Genomic DNA, 12,149 nt, shown 5'->3' on the forward strand with positions numbered 1-12,149 from the left:
AATATAATAATAACAAGGTAAATAACAATCAATTTGTCACTCTTTCAAGACACCTCAGATGTCTTGGTTCCTCCACTTTTGTATTTGAAAGTGTTTAATTACTAGGATACAGCTTGCTCGGCACAAGTGTTCTCTCTCTTTCCCTCTCTTTCTTTTACCTAGCTATCCAAAAGCAACTGTGCTTTCACATCCAACATGCCTGATGGATTTCTAATGAAAGCTAAACAGTGTTTGCCCTGGTTCACTGTGGGAAGAAATTACTTGTGTGAGTCAAACCTGAGAACACAAACAGATTTGCAATGACACCCAAATCAAACCCTTGCAAATGCCATTGTGCTGGTTGGCTGGGATAAGGCTCTTAATCCCCCGAGAAGCTGTTCTGGGTGAGGGTATTGGTCAAATTTTCACGGAAGGTGGATGCAGATCTTGCTGAAGATTGTGTTATTTGTACTTTCAATCTGGTTTTGTTTGAAAAAATCAGACATTGCAGGGGATTCCTGGGAACACCAGGGAGAAACTGTGTCTTTTTGTTCCCACTGTGTTCCAACTTCGTTGTTGCACTGTGTTTCAGTAAACCCAATCCATTTCTGCTCCAGCCAGTGCTGAAAAAGAGTGGGAGGCAATAGTTCTTGTCTGAAAGGAGAGGCAGCACTATCAGCAACCACCAGCAACAACCCAGGATGATCTATCCTAGCATGTTCTGGGGTATAAATATGTTAATAAATAATTGCAATAATATAATCTAAAGATAACATAGCTCAACCAAAAAATTACGTTCTTAGTGTCTTAGTGTTTAGGCCTGTTTGTGGATTATTTGGAGTGCTGATTCAGAACATTGCATTGGATAGACCGCATCAGGTCCAGTTTCTAAGATGTGGCTATCATGGTTTTTCTACAGACAAGCAGTTGGTGACTGATAGGTGGCATATGTTCTGTATCTCAAATACTAAGGCTGATAGGGAGATATTGGTGCCACTTCTGGAATCAGCAGGTCAAATATACCCACAACAGGTCTAACAATTGAGGCCCCAAAATGTGTGTTGACCAGTGTAATGTACAGGCAGCAATTGTTCTCAAGAAGCAAAGTTTCATATCTCTGCAAAATTTTAGCAGTTTAACACCACTTTATCTGCCCTGGCTCAATGCTATAGAATTCTAGGAATTTTACTTTTATGAGATATTTGTCAGAGAGCTTTGGTGCCACAATAAATTACAAATCCCAGAATTGTATCGCAGATAAAGTTGTGACAAACTGCTATAATGTCACAGTGTGGCTAATAGACTTGAAACCTTACTTTTAGAGAACATTTGATGATATTGTTGTACATTTATTTAAGGAGCCCCCGGTGGCGCAATGAGTTAAACCCTTGTGTTGGCAGGACAGCTGACCAAAAGGTCGGCGGCTCAAATCCAGGGAGCAGGGTGAGCTCCTATCTGTCAGCTCCAGTTTCTCATGTGGGGACATGAGAGAAGCCTCCCACAAGACGGTAAAATATCCGGGCATCCCCTAGGCAACATCCTTGCAGACGACCAATTCTCTCACACCAGAAGTGACTTGCAGTTTCTCAAGTCGCTCCTGATATGAAAAAAAAACAACATTTATTTAGTATCATCTTTATATTCTATTCTGCATCCAAGAAATTCAGAGCATTGTACAATATAAAAAATTAAAACAATAAGAACATTTTAAACATATTAAATCATATTAAACAATTCTGCATCTTAAAATAAAATAGTTTAAAAGCCAAGATGACTAAATTAGAACTGTCAAGATGACTAAATTAGAACTGTCAAGATGACTAAACTAAGACTGTCACAATCAGGTCATATATGAGAAGATATGACTCACTGGAAAAGTCAATAATGCTTGGTAAGGCAGAAGGCAGCAGAAAAAGAGGAAGGCTGTAATAAAGATAGAGTCAATCAAGGAAACCACAAGCCTGAGTCTGGAAGACCAGAGCAGGGTTGTTGATGATAGGGAGACTATGGGCACATCTGCACTGACATTATAATGTTGCTTGGAATTGATTTGGCACAAACCAGTTTCGCTGCACAAGTGGTTAGATCTGGAACCAGGTGAGTGATTACATTAACCAAAGAATCTGGCCTCAAAGCAGTTAGGATTGGCAGAAATTGGCAGTTAGGAGTGGCAGTTCATTGACCCCATCCCAGAAGGTCCATTATCCCCATGCTAGACAGCCATATCCTTGGAGCATTTTTCAGCAGCCCACTCACTCTCTCATTCCTAATTCTCCAAAGCGCTTCAGCAAAGGTGGTTATCTACAATGCACTCCGCATTTTGCAGAGACAGTTTAACCCCATGATCTGGAATATACTGGGATCTGTTGCAGCACATTAAAGACCTTGACTCAGACTTTCCTGCAAGCTGTATACTCTTAAATGTGTGGTGCAGCATACAGTGGCATTGTGCATTTCATGGCTCCATGGTTTTGAGTCCTCTTGAAGGTGCATTATAACATCAGTGTAGATGGGGCCTTGGAAATCTCTTTTTCATAGAACCAGACATGATGCCAGTTAACAACAAAAACCTGTGACATCATTGTGGGTAGATTTATTTATTTATTTATTTATTTATTTATTTATTTATTTATTTATTTGCAGTATTTATATTCCGCCCTTCTCACCCTGCAGGGGAATCAGGATTACAATGCCATATACAAGGCAAACATTCAATGCCATTTAGACATACAACATATATAGATGGACACAGAGGCATTTAACATTCTAGCTTTTCCAGCTTCATGAGGGTATGCTCAGTTCCAGCCATAGGGGGAGCTGCCACTTCACCGTCCACTTGTGACACTGAGTCCTTTGATGGAGTACTTCCTCATTCTTCTGCACACTGCTGGAAGGTTTTATGGCATCGCAAATTATTTAAATTAGTCTCCCCCCATAAAGTGGTACCTAAATTTCCTTACTTGACAGATGCAGCTATCTTTTGTGCTGCGTAGGTCGACAGCAAGCTAGACTATTAATGGTCAGGAGCTTACTCTGACCTGTGCTGGCTTCAAACTCATGACCCCTTGGTCAGTAGTGATTTAATGCAGCTGGCTACTGATTAGCTGTGCCACAGCCTGGTCTGCCCTTTCTGTCTGTCCTTCTCTTTAGGTGTACCCATCCTTGGAGCACCAACATTGAAAAGAAACTGTGATTCAAGTGAAAATTTGAGTAAGCAAAGTAGTTTGGCTTTAAAACGCATGGAAAGTTTATTCTGAAGCCAAGGACGATTACTTTGCTCTGATCATAATTTGACTTGGATCATGACAAACAGATAATCTGGGTTGGTTTGAAGCCATTTTAATTTAGGCACTTTGCAATAAGTTTGGTGGTTTAAGCTTCCTTCTCCTCCTCCACCACCTCCTCTTCTTCAGCTGCCGTTTGTTGCAAAGTGATTTATCACGATGAACGGTAAAGAAAAGTATCAGTCTGGAAAACATTTTGTGCAACCAAGCGCCAACCATAACACTCAAGTAATACCAAATTAATTGCCTGGATTTCCTAAACTAATTACAGGCAAAAAAAAATCATCAGATTTTCATATGCTTCTTCTGTGAACTTCACTGGGGATTTGAGTCTTTCTTCCTTTATTGTCAACACACAGCCCATTTGACCCGAAAGGAAGGGGTCAAGTCACACTCTGGCACGTTTGCCCAGGATATTTGCTTGGAAATTACTCCAGTTCACATTAGTTCCAGAGTCAAAGTGAAATCCAATAGAAAAAATGACCACAAAGCAATAAGAAAAAGGTAGATATAGGGATTTCTTCCTGCAGGATTTTTAAACCAAGTCATGTGTAAATATGAATGCTTAAAGTGTCCCCTTGTCTTTCTTATGCAATTATGCACCCAAGGAAGAATCTGGATGAAATGAGTTGTAACCAAGATTCCCATCATATTGCGTACCACTGCATGTTAATAAGTGTGTGATATATTCATATTTTCATTTGGGGTTATGCATGTATATGTTCATTATTTTTGGCAGCTTAGCTCACCGTAAAGCACTGGGTAACAAACTGTACTTAGCAAACTTATAGTGAGGCTATTATTGCTAATAGTTTGTGTTCAGTAACCTAACTTACTACTTCATCACACTGCCTCCTGCAGAATTCTCAAGTTTGTAGTTTAGGGAGGAGCCTTTAACAGCCACACTAAACAGCTAACCTCAAAATTTTGCAAGAGGCAGAAACCGTACTTAAAGCAGATTCATTCTCTAGCGTGGTGAAGTCCTTAAGCATTTTGCATTGACTTTTAAATTGAGATATAATAATAATAATAATAATAATAATAATAATAATAATAATAATAAATTTATTTATTACCCGCCTCTCCTGATAGCTTGAGGCAGGGTACAACAAATTCAAAAACAAATGAACATAAAAATACAATAAATTACTCAATTTCATAGATCAAAACGTGTGTGTGTGTGTGTGTGTGTAAATGAAAATATATACCAAGCACATTGATATATAGTGGTAACAGAATGCAAATCAAAACTAACGACTGAAAGTTGGCTGGATAGGCCTGCCGGAAAAGACAGGTCTTCAAATGTGTTTTAAATTCTGACACCTTATTTAGATGTCAGATCTCTTTCAGCAGGTCATCCCACAGTCATGGGGCGGCTGATGAAAAGGTCCTCTGGGTGACCATCACCAGTCAGGTTATGGCTGGTTGGAATAGCCGCCCACCACAGGACCTCAGTGTCCTAAAAGAGACACTGCAGGAGAAGGCGATCTTGGAAATAACCTGGGCCCAAACCATGATATTGTAGTGTATATGGATGTTTGTATGGTTCAAGAAGTTTAACCAGCTTGATGTTGATGGGTTCACTTGTGATTTGAATACAACAAACATCTGACTGGTGCCAAGAAAACAGTTGCAATTTGGTTCCCAACCAGTCTCATACAAAATGGACCAGATCTACAATTTTAATCCAAAAGACAATTATGTTTTCATCCCAGACATGCAGGAAAAGTTTTGGTGTGTCAACCTAAAACTAAGCATGAAATCCAATCAAAATCAGATAATAAAGAAAAATACAGAAATAAGAAGTGTCTATTAAGTAGATACCCAAATTAGTTAGGGAACATTTTAAAAGGGTAATAACATTTAAAACATGAAATGATTTGGAATCCGAATGCTTGAAAGTGCATCTCCTATACACCTGCTTGAGATTTGAGGTCTGTTGGAGGACCCTCCACTGTGTCCCACTAATGGGGGCAATGCACTATGGATCGACATTGGAGAGGGCCTCCTCTGTTGCGTGGCTCCAACTATGGAATACTTTCCCCCTAGACGTGAGATTTCCCCACCAAGTCAAAACACAGCTTTTTCTTAAAGCCTCCACGGCTTAACTGATTTCATCTCATTTAAACCTGTGCTACTGTTTGTATTACTGTAGACTATCTTAACGAGTGTCTAATTGTCTAGCTTTAAATTTGACACATTTTTGATCTTTTTCAATTATCCCTCACCCTTTATGATGTTTTAAACTGTTTTTCTGTTACCCTCACCAAATCCTCACGTAACGGGCAAAATATGAACATTTTAATTAAGCGAGTAATAAATAAATTAGTTAATAGTAATTTCTATAAACATAGCATGGTCTTTGATTTGATCCATTGGCTATGACTCCTAGGTTGATTTCTCTGCAATCAAGAAAGAAGTTAGTTATTGTTAAGAATTCAAAGTTCATTTTAATACGAAGCTACGATATATAGGAGCTGTGGTGGCACAATGGGTTAAGCCCTTGTGCTGCTGAACTGCTGACCTGAAGGTTGGCTGAACTGCTGACCTGAAGGTCAGCAGTTCAAATCTGCAAGATGGGGTGAGCTCCCATCTGTCAGCTCCAGCTCCTGCTAACCTAACAGTCCAAAAACATGCAAATGTGAGTAGATAAATAGGTTCTGCTTCAGCGGGAAAAGGGAAAAGAGACACTCCAAGCGATCTTGCCGGCCATACGACCAAGAAGTGAAATGGCATGCTCCTCAGCTTGAAAATGGAGAAGGCACCTCCCTAGAGCCAGAGATGAGCACCGCCTCCAGAAGCTGAAAATTAACAGAGAAGCCTCTGCCTTTGTTTGTGTTTGTGTGTCTCATTGTATATGATTGTAAAGGCATTGAATGTTTGCCTATGTATGTAAATGCTCAGAGTCCCTTAAGGGAGAATTGGAGAATATAAATAAAATGTGTTGTTGTTGTTGTTGTTGTTACTAAAATTTACAAATTTCTTCATATGATAGAAAGCACTTGGAATAATAATAATAATAATAATAATAAATAATGTGGAAGAAATTATTGATGACATGTACAGATTTCTCCATCCAGAATCAGAGCTATGGGTTGCTTACGTAGTTAAAAAGCTAGAGTTGTATCCCTGGTATTCAACGACTTCCTTAATAGACTGCAGTTGGTGCCTCTGACAGGCTTCTCATCTTTACTACCTATGAAAATGTTCTGGATTTGAATCCCAATGTAATCAGCCACATTTCTGTGAACTTAAGAGTTTATGCCCCTTTTTTCAGAGAGTTCCTAATTTTTAATTCTAGCTGGCAGATCCACAGCAGACTCATCCTCACGTTCTATCTCCTGAGTCTGTCTGCTGCAAACACTGGATAATTCACTTTTGGAGAATTTGCTGACATTTGCTAATTGCAAACGCAAAATGGAAAGAACTTGAGGTTTTCAGAGACCAGAATGCAATTCCACCCTTGATGATGTTCAAAGCCACTTGCATCCTGCTTTCAGACCTTACCCATTCATCTTGTGAGGTGAGTTATTTCCTCAGGTAATGAGTCATGTGCTTGAGGGCAAGGGAGAGGAAGAATGGAATAAAGACAGAGGAGGAACTTGGGGAAGATTTAACAATCCAAGCCAACAGGCTACCCAGGGCCTGCCAATATTTCAATACGACTCAGAAATGTTGTGTGCGTGACCTATTCATTCAGACGGGGCCTCTCCAGAAGCTTTTCAAACCAATGACCCTTTCTGAACCTAATTAGAAGGTGGATGGAGGAGAGAGCAAAGAGTCCACTGGAGGATTTTAATAAAAGGAATTGAATTGCTTCTTCATCTTTGCAACCTGGGATTTAAGAGGGAATTTCGCTGGCTTTGTAGCCATGTAAAATAAATAGACATTAGATGATGACAGGGAAAACAGAATTGCTGCCAAAGCTAAAAGGAGCTTGGCAAAAGAACAAAGGCGTGCAACACAGTCAATCATTATTTACTGTACAAACCTTTTCATAAAGCACACGAGAGAGGGACACAGACAGAAAGAGAGAAAGATAATAGATCCTTGCTAAAAGATGGAACAGCTTTGCTCTCGCTTACATTTTCTGCTGATGAGAGCTTGGATGTGTCATAGTTTCAGAAACGTACTGTCCTGTTTAGCCCCATGGAAAACCCGTGGTGGTTCCCTTGAAAGCATTTTGCACCTTGAATGTTGGGTTAGTTTAACTAATCCAAAAGAAAGGGGAAGGAGGGAAATCCCTTCTTTCCAGATAGAGGAGAATCATTGTTGAGCAGCCTTTGGGTTCGGTCGCTCAACCAATTGCAAATCCATCTAAGTAAAGTCCAGCCCACATTTTACCTACAGGTATTTTTTTTGTTTGTTCAAACAGACTTTTGGTCCATGCTACACTGTTATATCATTATCGCATTCTTCCATATGATTAGTAGCCAATTTGAAATGTGGGCATCTCATTCCACTTAATTGCAAGAATGATCAATTAATAGGTATGGTGCATGTGTAGTCTGGTTGTTCTGTCCTTGGGGATTCCTAAGAAAATGTTCAGCATGGAGTCCTTAGAATACTTCCAGTGTTTGGGCAGAGAAGATAAAACATCTGAAGAGAATAACTATATTTTCTGTGGTCTACCATCTTCAAATTATTTTAAGATATTTTCTTTGGACTTTTTATATAAAAATGGTTAACTGTCATAGTGTAATAACACTGTTACCCTAACCATTTAAAGTGACTATTCGGGTGCTTTTACTGCATGGGAGTGTTTTCCAAATATGTACCATGATGGCATTATATATAGAACAAGCCAATCACCGAAGGACAAGATGAGGCAAATGGGATAGTTATAATGACATTAGTGCAGATGGAAAATCTGCATATCATGTTATTGTATCAACAATACAATATCATACAAAAGCTGACTGGCACAACCTGGGGATCTACCAGATACAGTGAAGACACCTGCCCTTGCACTTTGCTACTCTGCTGCTGAGTACACATGCCCAGTGTGGAACACATCTCACCATGCTAGAAGAATGGATGTGGCTCTTAATGAGACATGCCACATTATCACAGGATGTCTACGCCCTACACCACTGGAGAAATTATACTGTTCAGCCAGTATTGCATCACCTGACATCCGCTGGGAAGTAGCAGTCAATAATGAAAGGACCAAGTCAGTGACATCTCTGGCCCATCTGCTGTTCAAATATCAGCCAGCACACCAACGCCTTAAATAAAGAAATAGTTTTCTAAAATCTATGGAGATACTCACATGGACACCTCAGCAAGCAAGAGTCCAAAAGTGGCAGGCTAAAAGCCAGAACCTCAGTCCATGACTAATATCGAATGAGAGACTCCCTTGGACTGGGCAACTTGGAAGGCGCTGAATAGACTGTGCTCTGGCACCACGAGATGCAAATCTAGCCTTAAGAATGGGGCCACAAAGTGGAGTCCACAACATGTTAGTGTAGAGAAGAGCAAACCACAGATCATCTATTACATTGCAGCCTGAGCCCTGCCACATGCACAACACTAGAGGCACTCCAAGTGCCCAGCTACTGGTCAAAGGACATTTAGTATAATGCCAAGTTTTCTAAACTTTGTATTTATAAATACATTACAACTGTAACCTCGGTTCGCTTCTGATACAATAAATAAATAACAATACAGTATCACATTCTCAACAATAAGTTACTATTGTGATAAAGAAATGGTTGTGTGGAATAATCTTTTACATAGGAAACCTCCTTTCATTATAATAATTACATTTTAAAATGCATTTATATTGCTACAAACTAGAAACATTTTAAATGCTTAAACGTGCCCAGGTAGACAGGGACAGACCCAATTAATTCTGTGCTGTCCCACTTTTTCAGATGTTTTCAATATTCCAGCTTGTCTTCCCCTTTGTCCCCAGCTTACTTCCATTGTTGCAATCTGAGTGAAAAGTGCAAAAGCAGTTTGCATTGGGTTTACTCACAAGGGTTAGGTAACAGTAAAATACTGCATCTTCACCTAGCTTGTATGTTCCTCCTTATTTATAGCTTTTACAATCTTGACCACACTCTGGTGTTACTTGGCCACATGTATCCTGGATTTCATTCGTGAAACGTTAGAGTGTATGGTGTTTTAAGAATATAGCTTTAGGAATATAGCTTATTTTATTGATTTTAACTTTTTGTTTTTTCATCTTTTAGCTTGGTTTAATAGATTAAAAAAAAAAAAAGCTTCATCTCCAACATCAACCAACGGAGTTTACTGTCTATTTGTTCTTTTTTTTCTTTTCTCTCCCTACTATGCTTTTTCCTTTCACATCGGTCTTTTTTCAGAGCTTGGAAACGTTACTTTTTGAAACTACAACTACCAGAATCCCAGTAATACAGACACTATTGTTGACTGCGGAAATCTGGGAATTATAGTCCAAAAAGTAAATTTTCTAAGACGTGGTTTTTATGCCCCTCTTTGCTACCTCCACTTCACATAGAAGTATAATTTCTCTTCTCAGGGTTACAGGGAAACGAGGATTAATGTTCCTATACATCCCCCAACCACTGTTAATAAGAAAGTGCTGTTAAAAGAGATGTCTTCATATTACATCACAAGCTGTGATTTTCAGCATTACTATAGATAACTCTTAATGTCAGAGTCCTGCAAAGCAGGGGGGCTTAAGTGGTTTTTGGAGACAGGAAGGTATTGATGTGGCTTATACACAGTAGTTGAATTGTTCAAAGAAGACTGATTCATGGTTTTTCAGAGGCTTTGCTATACCTATTCTCTAGGGTGATTATGCACCTGACAAATGGTAAAAGCAACATTATTGGACTTCAAAGAACTCTTTTACTTTACTCTTACTTTATTATGACCCAGTATGGTATCTCGCAGCCCCTCTCCTTGATAGTTTTATAGGCATCCGCTTGTAAAATGATTACCATATTTCATGATAGTTTGGGCACAGGTGGCTCAAGTCTTGTCTACCAAACTAAAGAGAGGTGAATCTCTGTCTTTTTCTCTCTTAACACCCATTGTCAGTCTTTTTAGTTACCCCTTTCTATGATTCCATAGCATTGAACCATTGCCGTTAAAGTGGAGCGAAAGTACATCAGTACATCAGTTCTTCAGTGTAAATACGCCCCTGTATACACATTTTTTTTCTTCAATTCCAAATTTCTGTGAATGCAATAATTTAAATCTTTTAGTTAAGCATTCAGAAATGCAATTTAGGGATCCAAAGAAAATGAGCAAGCACAGTTACCAATAAAATGTGTACTCAGCCAAGGGAAGCACTCTGTGAACAATTTTCTATGTCTCATTCACTGGATTGCTAGAAATTTGGGGACTGAAAGAAAATTTCATTACAAAGAGAGGCAGACCTAATTTTGTATACAGACTAATCATGTGCGTGAAATTTGTTCCTACTGTTTCATTTGTGTCTTTTGTGTCTTCCATTTCTTTGGAAGCATGAAACAGGAAGCTCCCTCTACACACGGAAATCTGCTCAAAACAAAAGCCTACTTTCATGTCGAGCTGAAATTGCCTCCTTGCCTGCTTTTGAGGAGGCCAGGTGCTAGGCTGCAGGCACACTTCAGGCCTGTCTGCAGGCCCCGCCACACACACACACACTCAGAGAGAGTGGCAGGGCATGTGTGGCAGCTGGCAGGACCTGTAGGAAGCCTCTCCCCCCCCCCCCCCAATAGTGGTCCAAATTTCAGGGCCTTGGTCCGAAAAAAAACTTCCCAGTTTTGGAAGGCTTTCAAAAATGGATCGGAGCCCCCAACGAAAGCCGGGACACAAAACGGGGCAAAGTTTACCTCGAAAGCACAAACGAGTGCAGACACAAATTTCTATCCCTGAATTCCTACTATTTCTACTATAGATAAAAACTGCTACGACTGTATTGTTGGTAGAGATCAACACTGGAATTTTTATTTTCCCTGGCTATGGAGGGGCTATCTTGATAGGCATCTAACCATCAAATATTACTACTATGCCACAGCTTCCCATACTCTTGAAACTCTTCCATGTAAAGAAGTAGTAGAAATCAAAATCTTGTTCTCAATGTAGCTGTGTTATAATTTCTAGGTGAAATGGGTAGATTTGATCCTTGCCAAGGCTTCAATTCCATACTCACTTATCTGAGAGTATGCCACTTTCAGTGCAGTGTGACTTACTTCTGAGTAGACACCTAGAGGATTGCATTTTACATGCCCATCATCCACTATACAGCAATTGATGATATACATTGTCGTCACAATAAAAATAAAAGTATCATCCTTTAAAGATTTTCCTTCTGCTTCCAAATGAGAGGAAGGATATCAGATTGGAGGGTCAAGAGGGAAGACCTTTAAGGGGGAAATAATGCAACTAACATGGAGACCTTAGTGGGAAAATAACAGTGGAAGATTACTGCCACCTTTTGGCTACACATCGCAATTATTTAGGTATCAAGTGTTATCTCTTTGCTCTGTAATTCAGATCAGAAATAAAGGCATGGGCTGTGAGCAATGGTTTTGATTAGAATGACCCTAGAATAGAAGTCCAGTTTCTTTCTTCACGCTTAGACCTCTTGAAAATATGAGCATTTGTAAATGATGAGCAGTTTACCTGTCTCAATCCTTTTTTTAAGCAAAGTTACATCCACGGACTCACATCTCCCTGCATATACTAGGGAATTGGTTATGAGAATGCACACTAATTCATTTTCCCCTATACTCTCAGTAGCTTTTGGTGCTAACAATTGTTCTAGGCCATCTGCCCTGAGCATGACCAGAAAGCACATAGTTATTGTGATGTCAGTCATTTCTGGAGGGCACCAAAGGTTCAAGGAGACATCCTTTCCACCCCATGGACCTTAGTCTTGGAATTTACATGTTGAACTTGTGGTTTTTG

This window comes from Anolis sagrei, chromosome 1 (assembly GCF_037176765.1).
Source record: "Anolis sagrei isolate rAnoSag1 chromosome 1, rAnoSag1.mat, whole genome shotgun sequence".
Taxonomy (NCBI): Eukaryota; Metazoa; Chordata; class Lepidosauria; order Squamata; family Dactyloidae; genus Anolis; species Anolis sagrei.